Raw genomic sequence first — 14608 nt, 5'->3', positions numbered from 1 at the left:
TCAGAGTGAATTTTGCTTGATCTGGGACCGGGCAGGTAGAGGAGTGAATAACTGCATGCACCAAAAAAAAAGAAAAAAAAAAAAAAAAAAAGAAAATAATAATAATAAAACAACAGCACATTTAAGTGCATTTTTTTTTTCTTGGAGATTTATTTTGTTTTAATAAATCTGACACCAGTCAGGGAGAGAGAAAATTGTTGCAAGCCCAAAAGGAAAGCAGAGCACACTGAGGGTGCTTCAGTTTCTTGCTCTCTTGAAGATGTTTCATCAGTACCTCTTTGAACTCTCTCCCTAGACTCAGGAGCTGTTGGATTCCCCCCCTGCCCCCCTTTTTTTTTTTTTTTTTTTTTTTTTTTTTTTTTTTTTTTTTTAAAAAGCGAGCTTGCTCGCCCGGTGTGTTTTCCAAGCTTTCACAGCTCTAATAAATAAGGAGCACCTGTAAAACAGTAGCTTGACTTAAGTGAATCTGTACAAAGGAAAATATAGAAATACAGTATATACATAGTGCTCATAGTGCACCATCGCTACAAGGCTCTGGTTCGACTGACTCGGATCCCCTGCTCCCAGCACCGCTGAAACCATCAGAGACACTGCTCCTGCAAATTGCTCCTCACTTCCCCGCAGCAGCCTTATAGAAAAGGTGTGCTCTGAACACTCGAGAGTGAACAATTGCTTTATTCGAGTTAGTAAACAGTTACACTGAATCACAAGGTGATCTGATTTTTTTTTTTGATTTTTTTTTTAGTTTTTTATTTTTTTGTACTTTTTTGTGTGGATTTTTTTATTTTTTTTGTTGCTTTTTTGTTTTGTTTTGTTTCTTTTTTGTTTTGTTTTGTTTTTGTTTTTGTTTTTTTTGTATTTGTCAGAATGGGATACTCCACGACTCTCTTACCAATTCAGTGCCAGTATAACATGCTCTAGTGTACTTTTGGACTCTTGGCTACAACTGTACAAGTGCACACAAGTAAATTCTACCCTGTTATCCTCCACCCACTGATTGAGGATCGAATTGCACATTTCTCTTAACCATGACAGGAGAAAGCAAACAGTGAAACAGAATCATGGGGGATCTTTCTCACTTTACCCTTGTTTTCATTGGTTTGTCCATACCATTCTAATTATCATGAAAGGGCTATGCATATGGAGAGATTGTCTCACTGCCTTCCTGGATCACTGAAAACCATCAGGGTTGAAATTTCATCCAAGTCTTTCGTGACGCCCAGCAAATATTCCCCTCAGATTATTTTACACCTTGAGGGAATTTTGGTCTTTAGTTCAACACTCTTGCTCTGTTCCCAAATGGGGCGCTATTTAGGGGAATTTAAAGAGAAAGCTGAGAAGAATAAACATTTACTGAGTTCTCTTGGCATTCAGTCTCTGAAAAACCACAGTATAAACTATTCATGCTGCTTCTTACATCTGTCAAATCAAAAATTAAAAGCCATAAAAGTGTAACACTGAAAATATGGCATTAGAAAGGATAAAGGTGGCCTTTGTAAAAATAACAAGGAAAGTATATTAGCCAATAAAATATTCTAACTCTTCATTTAAAAGTGCATCATGGGTAGGACAGAGATGACTCTGAAGCGTTGCTACTCCAGTATTACCCCTTTCCCCCATCAAAACTTGAATAGGTCCAAAACCATACAATGCAAATCACGATTCTTAGTGTAGCAGCAAAACCACAGCAGTTTTTCAAAAAAAAAAAAAAAAAATCCATATCACTGTCCAGTCTCAAATATCTGAACTTTGAAGTCAGGGAGGGAAAAAGTACCTATGTTGGTCCATGTGGTTTTTGAAACCAGGGTGAAAAATCCCCGCAGCAAGAAACCAAGAGGAGAAAGCGTTCCTTGGAGGAGAAGAGGGGGTGGTCGCAGGAATGCTGAGCACACTGTGTGGGTCCATGATGTGCTGTCTTCTGGGTCAAAGGCACCCGTGGGACTGAGGCTTCCTCAGAGGGACTTCGTGATGGGAAGCTGCTTTATTTGCTTGACTTTTAGCCAGAGGGGATGGTGAGCGGACCAGCTGGTGTCATTCAGTGGAGTGACGTGGTTTGCTCTGCTCCCTTTCTCCATGCAAGGTACCCTGTCGGTGAGCATTCCTGCAAAGCAGAAAAGGAGAGAGGGTCAGTGCCAGTGGGATGGGATTCATCACAGGCAGGGGGGGCATTGCCTGAGCTCACACAGCCCCACCGCTTCCACCTTTGCTCTGCCTCTCGCTGCAAGGGCCATCGGTATGTGATGCCGCCCTCGCAGTGAGGTGGCTGGAAGGGAGGATGCAGAAATCCCTGCGATAAAAAGCTGTAAATTGATATAATAATAGTCCATTCTCTGGGTTTTGTAGAGCTCGTTTCATCCTACAAGACCACGGGTGAATAATAATACCTCACGGTTATGTAGTAGATCTCACTGTGCTTTACAGAACCTGGAGGTATCACTGTCTGCTCTGCACAGGTAGGGAAGTGGACTTGGAGGAGGAAAACACATTTGGACCAGGGATGGCGATGGGACGGGGAACAGAGCCTGCCTTGCAGCTCACTTGTTTTGCCATTAGACCTGAGTGGCTCCCAGAAATCCAGATTTCCCCCAATGCTTTCAAGGCAGATGAAAACAGCACTTCAAAAATTAAAACTGCAGCTTATTCCAATTCTTCCCGTGCTTTTAAAGCTGTCTGTAGTGCAGTCCAAGTGGCAGGGAGCTGGGCTGATATTTCACCTAGGGCCCCCCAAATAACAAGTGGGGTTTCCCTTCTGCCTTCTTGGTGTGCTCAGCCCTGCGCAGAGCAGGCCGAGGGGAGGCCTCATGGCGGCCTGCAGCTCCCTCACGAGGGGAGCGGAGGGGCAGGCGCTGAGCTCTGCTCCTTGGGGACAGCGACAGGACCTGAGGGAATGGCATGGAGCTGGGTCAGGGAAGGGTCAGGCTGGGGGTTAGGGAAAGGGTCTGCACCCAGAAGGTGCTCGGGCACTGGGACAGGCTCCCCAGGGCAGTGGTCATGACACTGAGGAGGATTCAGTGGTCCTTGTGGATCCCTTCCAACCCAGGATGTTCTGTGCTTCTCATGCAAATACCCATCTCCCAGTAAGAGAGCTAATTCCTCACAGGTACTGTCCATGCTACTCATTCTAAACAAAGATGTCCCTCTTGGCCTTTCCCCTACTCATACAGCTGAAAGCCGTATGCTCAAGACAGCAAAACCCAGCTGGGGTGAGGGAGGTCGGTCTGAAGCCCCCATGATCTCCTTGGTCCTCATTTATTTAGGACACGAAGGGGACACATCCCCCAGCAGTTATTCAGACAGCCCCTTGTGAAGCCAGCTGGCGCTTTGACTGGGTGAACAACAGTGGAGCCAACACTACTTCACGGACTTGAGCCCTTCAGAAAGCTGCCTGATAGCTCCCCTAAAATAATGTAAGCATTGCCAGTGGTGAAGGCCAAGACCATGAAAATCTTTGGAATAATGTTTTAAAAAAATCATCTTCTCATCAGTCTAACGGAGCTAAAACACCGTGGTTTTAAATTCCTCATGGCTTGGTTTATCTAGGGGCTACTGGGTAACATGCCATGGCCTCTTCTCCTGCTTCCCTCGTCACTTGGCCACGCAGACTGTTTGCAGCAACTGTCTTCTCTCTCTACAAAGGTTGCTTTGGTCTCTGTCACCTTGGATGGGATCCGCTGTTCCCTAAAGCCTCAGACTGAAACTCAAGTACTATCAGCCTTAATGTTGGTGCTGGGTCACATTTTCCTTCTCAGTCTGCTCCCTGATCTCCCTTGCACACTGACTCCTCTCATCACTGTGCCTGTATTCCCCTGCCAAATCTCCTCCCTTCTCAAAGCAGAGGCTGGAAGGCACTTTGACTGTGTTGACCAGCATAAACGCCCAGAGCATGGAGACCACTCTATCTAGGTTAAGGAATAACACTTGGGCTTTAGGGCACTGTGCCCAGAGGGATGTGCAGCTCTGTGCACAGAGAGTGCTAAGGGGAAGAACTAGACTGAGCATTGGGATGTATCCACTTCCTGAGTACTCCCCATAAAGCACATTACTGCTTTCTGTCACTTTTTGGCTTGAAATCGTGCTCGGAGATTAACTAAAAAGGGAAGCAGAGAACACAAAATTTGCAGCCTCTCTATGAACCCTCACTCTGCACTTCAGGTATTTTGCCTGTTCCTTTCTTAACATGCATCAGTGAAAACGGATTTCCATCCCGCACTAATCAGTCTCAAATGGCAAGGCATAGTGCAGGATGATAAGCGGTTTGGGAAGGAGGGCATGAAGATGTTCCCGAGTTCTCGATGCTTTCTGCTTGGAGCAGTCAGCTGGCTTTTTAAGGCCTGTCTGCCTTCCTCTCCTGCAGATAGAGTGCAGCTTGGAGCAGCATCTTCCCTATTGATTGGTTCACGTGACAGTCATTGTGTTCGATGAATGCATCTTCATAGCAATCAAGTGACAGAACAAAAATCCATATCAGGCATCGCATGCAGAGTTTTATAAAGAAACGAGAACATACTAGTCATCACCACTTCACAGTCAGATGCTTTACACCTCGTGCCAACACCAGAGTGCATGACCAGCACAATAAAATCAGCTATTTATATCTCTCCCCCCCCCCAAACAAATTACTTTTTAGGAGAAAAACATATGCTCTTCACCCCAGTTGAACTTGCACCCAACACACAGCAGAGAGTGCTGATCAGATAGAAAGATTGTGTCAGCTACAAAAGACAATTTTTTGGTAATTATAAAGGCATGAAGTCGATCTTATGTGAGTTGCCCTGAGGTGGACACACTGGGTTTTGCACACTAAGCAGGATGGTGTTGACCTGGGGATGGAAAACCACCCAGAAGTCAGAGGTGTAGTCCTAACCCCACAAGGCCTTATGGAAAAGAGGACAGAAGGAGAACAAGCAGGAAGGCCACGCCGGCAGCACGCTCCTTCAGGCAGCGACAGCAGCCAGAGAGCTGCTTCCATCATGTCCCACCTCCTCAGAGGGCCATGCCACTGACACGGCTTTGCACACACACACACGTACACTCACTGAGTCTTTTTCCATTTGTGCTCCCCCCCTCATTCTGCGCTCCATTGAACATTTCTGTCTCCGGACCCGCATCATATTGTTCAGGAAAGAAATAGACGCTGGGTGGGGAGGGGTGAGGCAGCCGTTGATGTGGGCTGGCGTGGCAGAGTTTCCGTCATTTAGCACAGCAGTTAATTCACCCGGACAATGAATGTTGATGTGCTAGAAGAGGCCTAGTTCATCTGGGACATGCATGGCCTTGGAGAAAAGGCACTGCAATTATTTTCTCAGGGAAACTGCTCTGGAAATAAACCACAAGAGTGCAGCTAAAGTCAGCATGGGAGCAAGCTCAGCCCTGGAAACACTCTGGAGTCATCTGTTACTTGTAATAGTTCTATAATTTATTCTTTTTCTTTTTTTATTCTTTTTTTTTTTTTTTTTTTTTTTTTAGCAATTCTTAAAGCAGTTCAAGCTTCTTCATTAAAGCCTTCCCCTTTGAATACTTGATGATTTATCTTTCCATGAACTAACTGAAGGGATGCCACATTGCAAAAGTCAGGGAAGTCCGGGGAGGCCTCTAGCACAAATGGAAGAACAGCTCGACTCCTTAGACACCATCCCTCAATTTTGGGGGTAGCAGAAGGCCTGCTATGTACCGGCTTCTGCTTTCCTGCACCTACTCCTTGAAAAGCCTCCAGGGAAATTTCACTGGCTCATGTCTACGTTTGGCCCTTGCTGGCACATCGAGTATCTTCTCTCACCGAACTCATTCGAAGAATGTTAAACTGAACCCTCAAACTAGCCTGTGACATTAGGAACAGGGATGGATGTCACCATGCCCTCGTGAAGTAGCAAGGAAATGTAGGAAATCCAGTTCCAGGGACTTTTTTATGCTACTGCACAGCCTAGATGAAACACACATCTTAAAAAGAGGAAGCAAAGGAATCATCACTGTGGAGAGACCCTGAGAGTGACCAAGCAGATGTCGGCTCCACTCTCCTGAATTCACGAGGCAGCTGGTGGCACTGAGGAGAGATGAGACAGAAATCCAGCCCTCTGCCACGTTGGTAACAATCATTCCAAACCTTCCCCAAAACGGGAGTACAATCTTGGTCTGGGCAAGCACACAGCTCTTTTTCATAGCCACTGGAATTAGGATTCCTTAAACTTAGCAGGTTAAAATGGCACATCCTCTCCCCATCAGGTCTGTGTATTCCTAGGTAAAACAGAGCTCACCAGGAGCTCCTCCTCCGGCATCTTCACCTTCTGTTTCCACATCACTGGTGTCCTTGTCCTCCTTCCCAAACCCAGAGGTGCTCCAGAGCAGGTGCTACCTTAGATGCTCCAAACCATACCTGGGGAGAGCCTCTCTATCCACCAGCCAAGGTGGGTAGAGGGAGATACCAGTCTTGGTGGGCTAAACTGAACATTTGGGTTCGATTCCCCATGTTTCAGCATCAGTGCTGCCGTCAGGTTTCCTTGCCATCGTCATCCTTCCATACCAGTCACCTACACCACTTTCTACTGCTCATAGCAGCAATTTCCCCAGAACCTCTGTAAATATTTTCTTCATATAAAGTTTAAAAAAAAAAAAACTATTAAAAAAAAAAAGAAGGAAAACCAAATCCAGACACTTTCTCCTCTCCTTTCCTGAAAACAAGCAACCACAGTGATGTGATAACCCTTCTTTAAGTCTCTGAGTTTGCCCAACTCAGAATAGAAACTTAAACTTGAATTTCAGCAGCCTCCCGTGCGTGGGTCCAAACCACCAGGCTTTTGGCTATTCTAAGGTGCTTCTCAATTTTCTTCAAGCATCATTTTAGTGAAATGTGTTGGCCTCCCCTACCGGGAAGCGAGCAGTGTTTCCCAGGAATGACCCCTCTGACCATCCCTACCCAAGACATGGATGTCTGTGGGGCCAGGGGCTGCAGCCCTCATGCTGCCACGCTGGAGCAGGACCAGGGAGGTGGTGATGGGAGAGAAAGCAAGAAGGGCTCAGCGCCAACCAGCAGCAGGACCTGGGTGCAGGAACATCAGCCTGTCCTGGGGGTGGCAGAGCTGCTGGGCATAGGAGAGGCCGGGTGGGGAGCTGTATCACGCAGCAAGGATGCTGCAGTTTCCCCCTGATATTCATGGCCCCATCCTGACTCTTTTCAGCCTAAGCAAGAGCAGGTGCAGACTCACCCAAGGGCAAGAGGGGAGTGCTGAGGTATCCAAAACACCAGGCAGATTATACTGTGGAGGAAGGAAGGGGAAAAACTCGCACAGAACACAGCAGGAGCAAGTGGGAGAGAGCTGGCATCCACCCCAGTGCAGTGCCAGGCACCCCAGGGCATCTCCTGTCCCCAGCACTGCTGGCCACCCAACAAACTGCATCAGACCCAACAGGTGTTTCAGATTTTTACCTGTTCCCCACCTCCTCCTCAACCCCAGGGAAACAGAAACATTTCCGCCACCGAGGTAACTCGTCCAGCAATAATTGGTAAGCTGCTTCAAATAAAACAGAAGTGACATTTTAATTGTACTTTGAAAGTTAGGGTCAGAATTCAAATCTGCAGTGACCTCATCTTTTCTTTTACACGAGCCTTCCAGCATCTCTCAATTGGAGAATTCCTGTGGAAAAGTGTATTTTTTAAATTTTTTTCTCCCCCTTTGAATAAGAAACTTAGAAGTGGCAGCGCAAGTGGTTCACGAAAGCTTATAAATATTTGGAGCATAAGCAGGCAGCGGATCATAATGACACCAAGTCCTGCATTTTACCACGTGGCCTCCAAATAAATCGCTAAAAATTGCTCTAACCATAGGTTTAAATATCAATCGGCCGATGATGGGATGCAGATCTTTCCAGAGAGGTCGCAACTTGATAGTTGTTTTATTCTGCACTACCCAATCCCTATTTTTTTAAATTTTTTATTTTTTGGGGGGGGCAGAGGGGAGGAGGTGGAGAGAAGTGGAGGGAAGACACTTTACATTACACAGCCTGAAGTCCAAACCCAGGGCTGGAAGAGGGAGTGCAGCAGAGGCTGGGGGTGTCCTCTCCGCGAGCGCAGCTCAGCCTCTTTGCCTCTAGATAATTTGTTGTTGGAGGCTGGCTCAAATTGAAGACAGTAATGCTTCAGAAACACTTGGAAAAGCAAGCCAGCTGCAGGGAGGATATCGTTACAAATTGAGACACATGTTGTACAGGAATCCCATTCTTTTCAAATACCAGAATCGTGTCTGGGGAAGTAAAGCCATGCAAATGAGTCAGAGACAGAACCTCATTCTGTAGCGTGCTGAGAGCCTTCAGCTTTCATTAGGGGCACCAAGAGCTGAGTGCACCAAATACTTCACAGGATCAAGCCCAGGCATTTAATTAGCTGTTAATTTCACGGCAGAAGCAAATGCTGAGTATGTGAGGGTTTTGTAAAATGCTGGAGTTTGCTTTGATTCACATCTCTCATGAGATGATCGCACACACTTCCAAACACAACCTCTGGTCCCCGGAGTGAAATGCAGCTCCTTATCAAGACAGTGTAAACATGTTAAGGTCACAGCTCAGGTAAGGCTCAGCTGTGAGGCCTCAATTGATGGAGACACCCAGCAATGTGCTGAACTCCCCTGTTTTGCCATAGGAGACCTAAAAAATAGACAAGGAGGGACTCAGCAAGTAATCTGAAAATAAATAATAATTAAGAAAATCTTGCTTGGCATGATCTTGATTTCCTCCTGATTTCTTGCTCAAGCAGCTGTGCTTCTGCTTTTCTTGATTCTCCCATAGCTTTTTGAACAGGAATTCATATTTTTTCTTAAACTCTACTGCTCACTGCTTGATTACGTCCAGCTCTTTCACAACCACCGTCCTCAAAAGTGTTTTGCTCCATTCTAATCCACTTTCAGGTATTGCTCATGATACTGAGAAACAGTTTGCAAGCTCTTCACGGTTCTTCAGCTCTGAAGCTGGCCATTGTTGTCTTAAGGTTGAGCTTCTCAAAGGCAGTGGGGTGCTTAGCTCCTCACCAGATTTCAATGGCAATCAGACACATGCTGTCCAGGATCTTGTTCTCTTAATGTAAAGGCAATCTTATTATATTTTTACAAGGGTGTCGTCTGTTTTACTGTGATCTTTGTTGTTATATACTCTATATTCAACCACGAATTGTACTTTTTTTCCTCATAAACTTTCCATACACCACTGACTTTGATAGCTAACGGCACAAGAACACACTGATGGCGAGCCTGAGCCTCCCCCTACACCCATTTTACACCTCACACTTTTGAATCCCGCCAAGTTTGCTTTGCGTTGACTTAAATGAGAGGAACATTAGCCCTTAGAAAAGATCTGATGGTTCTGGTCAGTGGGACTTGAACATGAGCCAGCAGAGTGCCCTAGAAGCCAGGAGGGCCACCCGTACCCTGGTACAGCACTGCTACCTGGTCGAGGGAGGGGATGGTCTTGCTCTGCTCTGTGCTGGTGCGGGCTCACCTCAAGTGTGTGTGCTGTTTTGGGCACTACAGTATAAGAAGGACATAAAACTCTCTGAGAGTGTCCAAAGGAGGGCTACAAAGTGGTGAAGAACCTGGAGGGGAAGACCTATGAAGAGTGGCTGAGGTGCCTTGGTGTGCGCAGCCCCATGCAGAGCAGGCTGAGGGGAGGCCTCATGGCGGCCTGCAGCTCCCTCACGAGGGGAGGGGAGCAGAGGGGCAGGCGCTGAGCTCTGCTCTCTGGGGACAGCGACAGGACCCAAGGGGACGGCATGGAGCTGGGACAGGGGAGGGTCAGGATGGGGGTTAGGGAAAGGGTCTGCGCCCAGAAGGTGCTCGGGCACTGGGACAGGCTCCCCAGGGCAGTTTGGACAGCGCTCTCCGACACATGGGCTGGTTTTTGGGTGGTCCTGTGTGGAGCCAGGAGTTGGACTCAGTGATCCTTGTGGGTCCCTTCCAACTGGGAATATTCTGTGATTCTGTTCTATGCTTATATGTATTAAAGAGCCTGGGCAGTCTTTAAAGCCTGACAGACAATTATGAGTGTCTCCTTGTTTCAATAGTAATGTTTACCAACTTAGAGAATGACATGGATGAGTTGCTTAATTCAGTTCAAACAGCTGTCATGTCACAAGACAATGCTAATAAGCAAGCACTGCAGTGACCTCTGAAGTCAATGGCCCCAGAGCCTGGCAGCTACCAGGTCGGCTGCAGCCTCCAGGAGCCCTCTACACTCCTGCGGGTCTGTTAATTGAGCTATGGCATTTCTCTGCTGGCTGAAGATCTGGCCCCGTGTTTTATTTGCCAAGAGCCCTGAACGTTCACCGCCTTGTGAATCAGACCAGGTGTGGCTATTTTCTAAACCGGGATCAAGAATCGGATTTCACATTTAAAATATTCACCCTGGGAGGTTTGATGGAAAAGCAGGAGAAACCCATCAGAAATCAGCACTTGTTCCTTTGATTTCAAGGCATGCACAGCGATCCACAGCACCGTACCACAAGCCTGCTATTTACTGCCACTGAGACGGAAGTCAGCGCTCCCACACCCCGTCAGCAAGATGGGGGAGCTGAGAGCTGCTCTGCAAGCATGTCATTTTATACTTCAACATTTTGAGAAGCCTTTTTTCCTTTTTTTTTTTTTTTCTTTTTCTTTTTTTTTTTTTTTCTGGGAAACCCTTTTCTGATTTAATATATCTGAGAAGCTACCCAGGCAATTTTGAAACCTAAGCTCACCCTGCTAGAGCCAGGCAGCTCTCAAGGGCAAAGCTGCAGTTCCAAGCAAATGTGTTTAAGGCTTTGTGGTATTAACAGTCTCTCCTTTCCCCTGTAGAATAAATGGAAAAATTCTGTAGGCTTCTAAGATGCCAGGTGAAGGAAAACTTCTGAACCAGAAGAGTAGGTGTTAAGCGTATGAGTCCGATTACTCTGTTGATTTTAATTAGTTTAGCATCAGCGGAACTACATCCAGTTAAAATTAGCTAAGGCTCTGGCCCATAGTGGTGTGTCAACAAAGATGACTGGCACAAAAATGTGTGTAAATATATAAAATCTGTTTTCAAGCATACCTTTAGGGTCAAATTCTGTTCTGGTCAGCAACGAGGGCAGGGTGTGATGCTGGTAGATAGATGCTACAGTGACTGGGGAGCTATAAAAACTCTTAAGGCAGAAAGGGAGGTTAATAGCTATGGCCCTTGCCTCAGGAATCCTGACCAGAGCAGGAAATCTTGTGCTGGACCATTATGGGCAGGGGAGTTCACAGTGGGATATATATTACTTCTGCCCTAAACTGGAGCATTCTGCTCGTTGTACATTTTTACGACTACAATGTATGGACTAGACAGCTGGAAGTTTGGGCCTATAACTCAGCAGATGCTGACCCCAGGACATATGGGTTGGCTCGGTAGGTGGCCATGCTCCTACTATTTCTATTACTTTTGGGAGAAATTGTGCTTACACAAGCAGGAAAATTCCTTCTTTTCCTTACCCCTCTGCCCCCAACACAGGACTAGTCAATACACACACACACACACAGAAGCTAGTTTTGAGTTTAGCCTGTGCCATTTAATTTTCCATTTTACCATAACTATTATGTTAAAGCCGAGCAGTCCTTAGCATTTTCAGCTATTTGCTTAAGAAACCTTGCCCTACCCCAAAACTATGGGGTTAAAACTGATCCAGCCTGGACACAGAGCACACGGGTAGGTGACACGAACACTAATTTGAGAAACCCTTGGTGCTCAAATTTGAAAAAACTGCACCCAACAGATCAGCCTTCCTTGCTTCATTGCTTTATCATAGTAGGACTTTGGCACCGGGACATCTTTTGCTGGTTCTTTGAATTGCATCAAACTACAACAGCTTGACAGTCCACATCCTGATGGAGAGACTAAACTTTAACATCGAGGATTATGTTGCTGATTAGCACTTCCAATAATCAAGTAATTGGTACATTAAATAATCTGGAGTTTGGCGACTCGCCCAAAAGGGTCATGCTTGCATTGATTCCTTTTTAGAGAGTCCATGTTGCCATTACACGAATTCAATCTGTCTGTCCAGAACTCTAGCGTAAAAATATTTGGCTAATTTCCTTCATTTCATACAATTTGACAGGAAATAAAATCCAGGAAAAGCTGCGCGTTATGGCAATGTGTTCAGACTTTCCAGCTGGGGGATGGGGAGCGGGAGAGAAGAAAACTCTCCGGACATTTTCTTCTCCCGGCTCAGCACGGCCAGTACAAAGCACAACTCCAGGGCCCCGAGTCAGCACAATGAGTAGCGCAGAGCCTACCCTCTGTGTGTTTTATTAGCATTTCTGTCAGGTTGGGGGCCTGGTGAGGGATGTTGCCCGCAGCTGTATCGCTGACAGACACCTAGGCTGGGCCTTGGCTCTCTCAGCTTCCAGCGTCTATGGGGGCATGGAGGTCTGTGCCAGCAGCCCTCGGTTTCCTTCACAGCAGAGAGGAACAGGCGCTCCTAGGGCACAATTCATCTCGGCTGTCTCCGTTGTCGACTCAGGATGAGCTCAGCTGTCTCTGAAGCGCCTGCTTCTCTAGGCTGGTTTTAAAGGGGGTTCAGACAATTAGCTCAGCTGTGCCTTCCTCACCGATGTCTGTATGGGGTCAGATGAGTCTTGCCTGGCAAACTGAGGAGTCTCCTGTAAGACGATCCTTACACCGAGACAAAGGAATATGTAAAAGTCAGTGAATGGGAAAATGGTTATTCCTGAGGATAACCAAAGTGGCAGTTATTGACATTTAGAGACTACAGCGAGCCGAGGACAATAACCTCGGTGATAAAGCATCCCTCTTGTCTTTTCATTGCAGTCTGCTCCGTTTACCCACTCTCTCTGTCAAACGCCATCCCCGATGTCATGTATAATTGTGTCAACAGGCAAAAAAACACAACTCGGTGAAGCCAGAGCTCGCTCTCGGTTTAAAGACTGGCTCTGGATGACGATAAAGCCCTCCCGGGACCAGGACCTCAGCGAGGTGGCATTACTGCAGCCTGGGTGGTCCAGGCAAGCGGCGGGCACATGGCAGGCAGTGCGCGCTAAGAAGCAGCCGGCCTCAACTACAGAGGCAGCACGCAAATGTGCAGGTCTGTTAGCACTGGCTTGAAACAAAACACAGCTACGGGGAGCCCGAGCAAGGGAAAGGACGTGTTAACCATGGCTGTCCTAAAATTAAATAAAAGGGATGCAGGCAAGCAGTGGGCTTCTCACCAGATCAAATCACTACCCCGAGGTAAAAGCGCACGTACGTTTACGCAGAGACAATTTTTGAAGCACCAAAGGTGGCACGCTGGGGTTTGCAAAAAAGGTCTTGCTGCTGAAATAGCCAAATACTAGAATAGACGGGCATATAGTCCGTCTGTACCTGGAGGGGCTTAGGAAAATCCCTACCATCAGCACCTAAGCGAGTGTAACGGCCTTAAATATTCATTCGACGTCTGAGTTATTGTATATGTTGGTTATTAGTCCAAGAAAGTTACAGACATCCTCTGTTCTTACAAATGTGTCTTTTAAATGTGTCAGCACATGCCTGCAGCAAAGAATAATGGTTCTGTTCCACCGAAGAAAGTAAATAAATGCTGCGCCTGATCAAAGGGGCAACGTTTCCGGCACTGCAGCCAGCACAGGGAACGCGACGGTAACAAATAAAAAGGGAGCCCCGGCCACACTGCAGTACCTTTGATGCTGCAATTAGTCTGCGCCGATGGAGCGGGGAGATACTGCAGCATCCCGGCTCCCACCGCACGCACAGCCCACGGCTGGAGACGCCACGCTGCTCACGGCAGCATTCACATTGCACTGCTGCAGCCGCTGTTTGTGCTACCAGGGACAGGGCTCGGCTGGAGGCTGCAGGATATTGCAGGGATTGTAATGAAACCTGGCGCCTCACCAAGCCACATCCGGCCCAACGTCAGTATTTTGCTGCCGAACAGATTTCTTGCAACACCCACCATTTTCCCTTTCCCTGGAAGAAGCTCTCCGTGCTCGTGAATCGAAACAAACGCAGCCACGTTTGTTTCTCGCTCACAGGTCTGAAGGAACAGACACGTGCTGAACTCACAGGTTTACAAAGGCGCTGGTGTAGCGGGGGGACTCAGCGGGCTGGAAATGAGGAATGAAGGAGGGGGGAGGAAGGGGTCTGCCTCTGGGGCATCGCCCTTGGCCAAGCCACACTTGTTGGTGGACTTGTCCCCCTCCAAGGGGCTGAGGGAAACCTCAACTGCTTTTCTAAAGGGGCAGGCTTGCCGAAGACAAGCACCTCGGGTAAGGGAGCAGAGCCACATAGGGCAGGTCGGGCAGCAGGCAGCCCTGAAGCTCTGACACCGAAAGCAGGGAAGCTCAGGGAAGGGAACTCACCCCGGAGAGAGAACAGCCCGGCTGGAAGCCAGGGCATGGTCTGGAGGCAGACCAAAGCGAGATGGTTGGCGATGACCATTTGGTAAGTCAACTGGATCCGAGCTAGCGCTAAGCAGCTGGGGTGTCCTGCTCTACGCTGCGCCGCAGGGCAATTTCAATCATCATCATGAAGGCTTGAGCTGCTGCGCAACTCAGCTGGAATAAGTCAGCAGATTAATGGCCCGGACCTAAGCCATAGCCTAGGCAGAAAACCACCGCCT

At 47.4% G+C, this 14608-nt stretch overlaps 1 protein-coding gene across 2 annotated transcripts in view; it reads right to left on the bottom strand.

The window, feature by feature from the left end:
- Positions 1-372: 372 nt before the first annotated feature.
- SOBP (sine oculis binding protein homolog) overlaps positions 373-14608 on the bottom strand; it is a 95765-nt gene continuing 81529 nt past the window's right edge. For both annotated transcript variants that reach the window (XM_082757881.1, XM_082757882.1), the window contains one exon: positions 373-2101. The gene's annotated coding sequence lies outside the window, so the exon portion shown is untranslated. The remainder of the gene's footprint in view (positions 2102-14608) is intronic.

Source organism: Aythya marila (genome assembly GCF_965140915.1).
Source record: "Aythya marila genome assembly, chromosome: 3".
In the NCBI taxonomy this organism is placed as follows: Eukaryota; Metazoa; Chordata; class Aves; order Anseriformes; family Anatidae; genus Aythya; species Aythya marila.
This window is presented reverse-complemented; position numbering and strand designations above follow the sequence as displayed.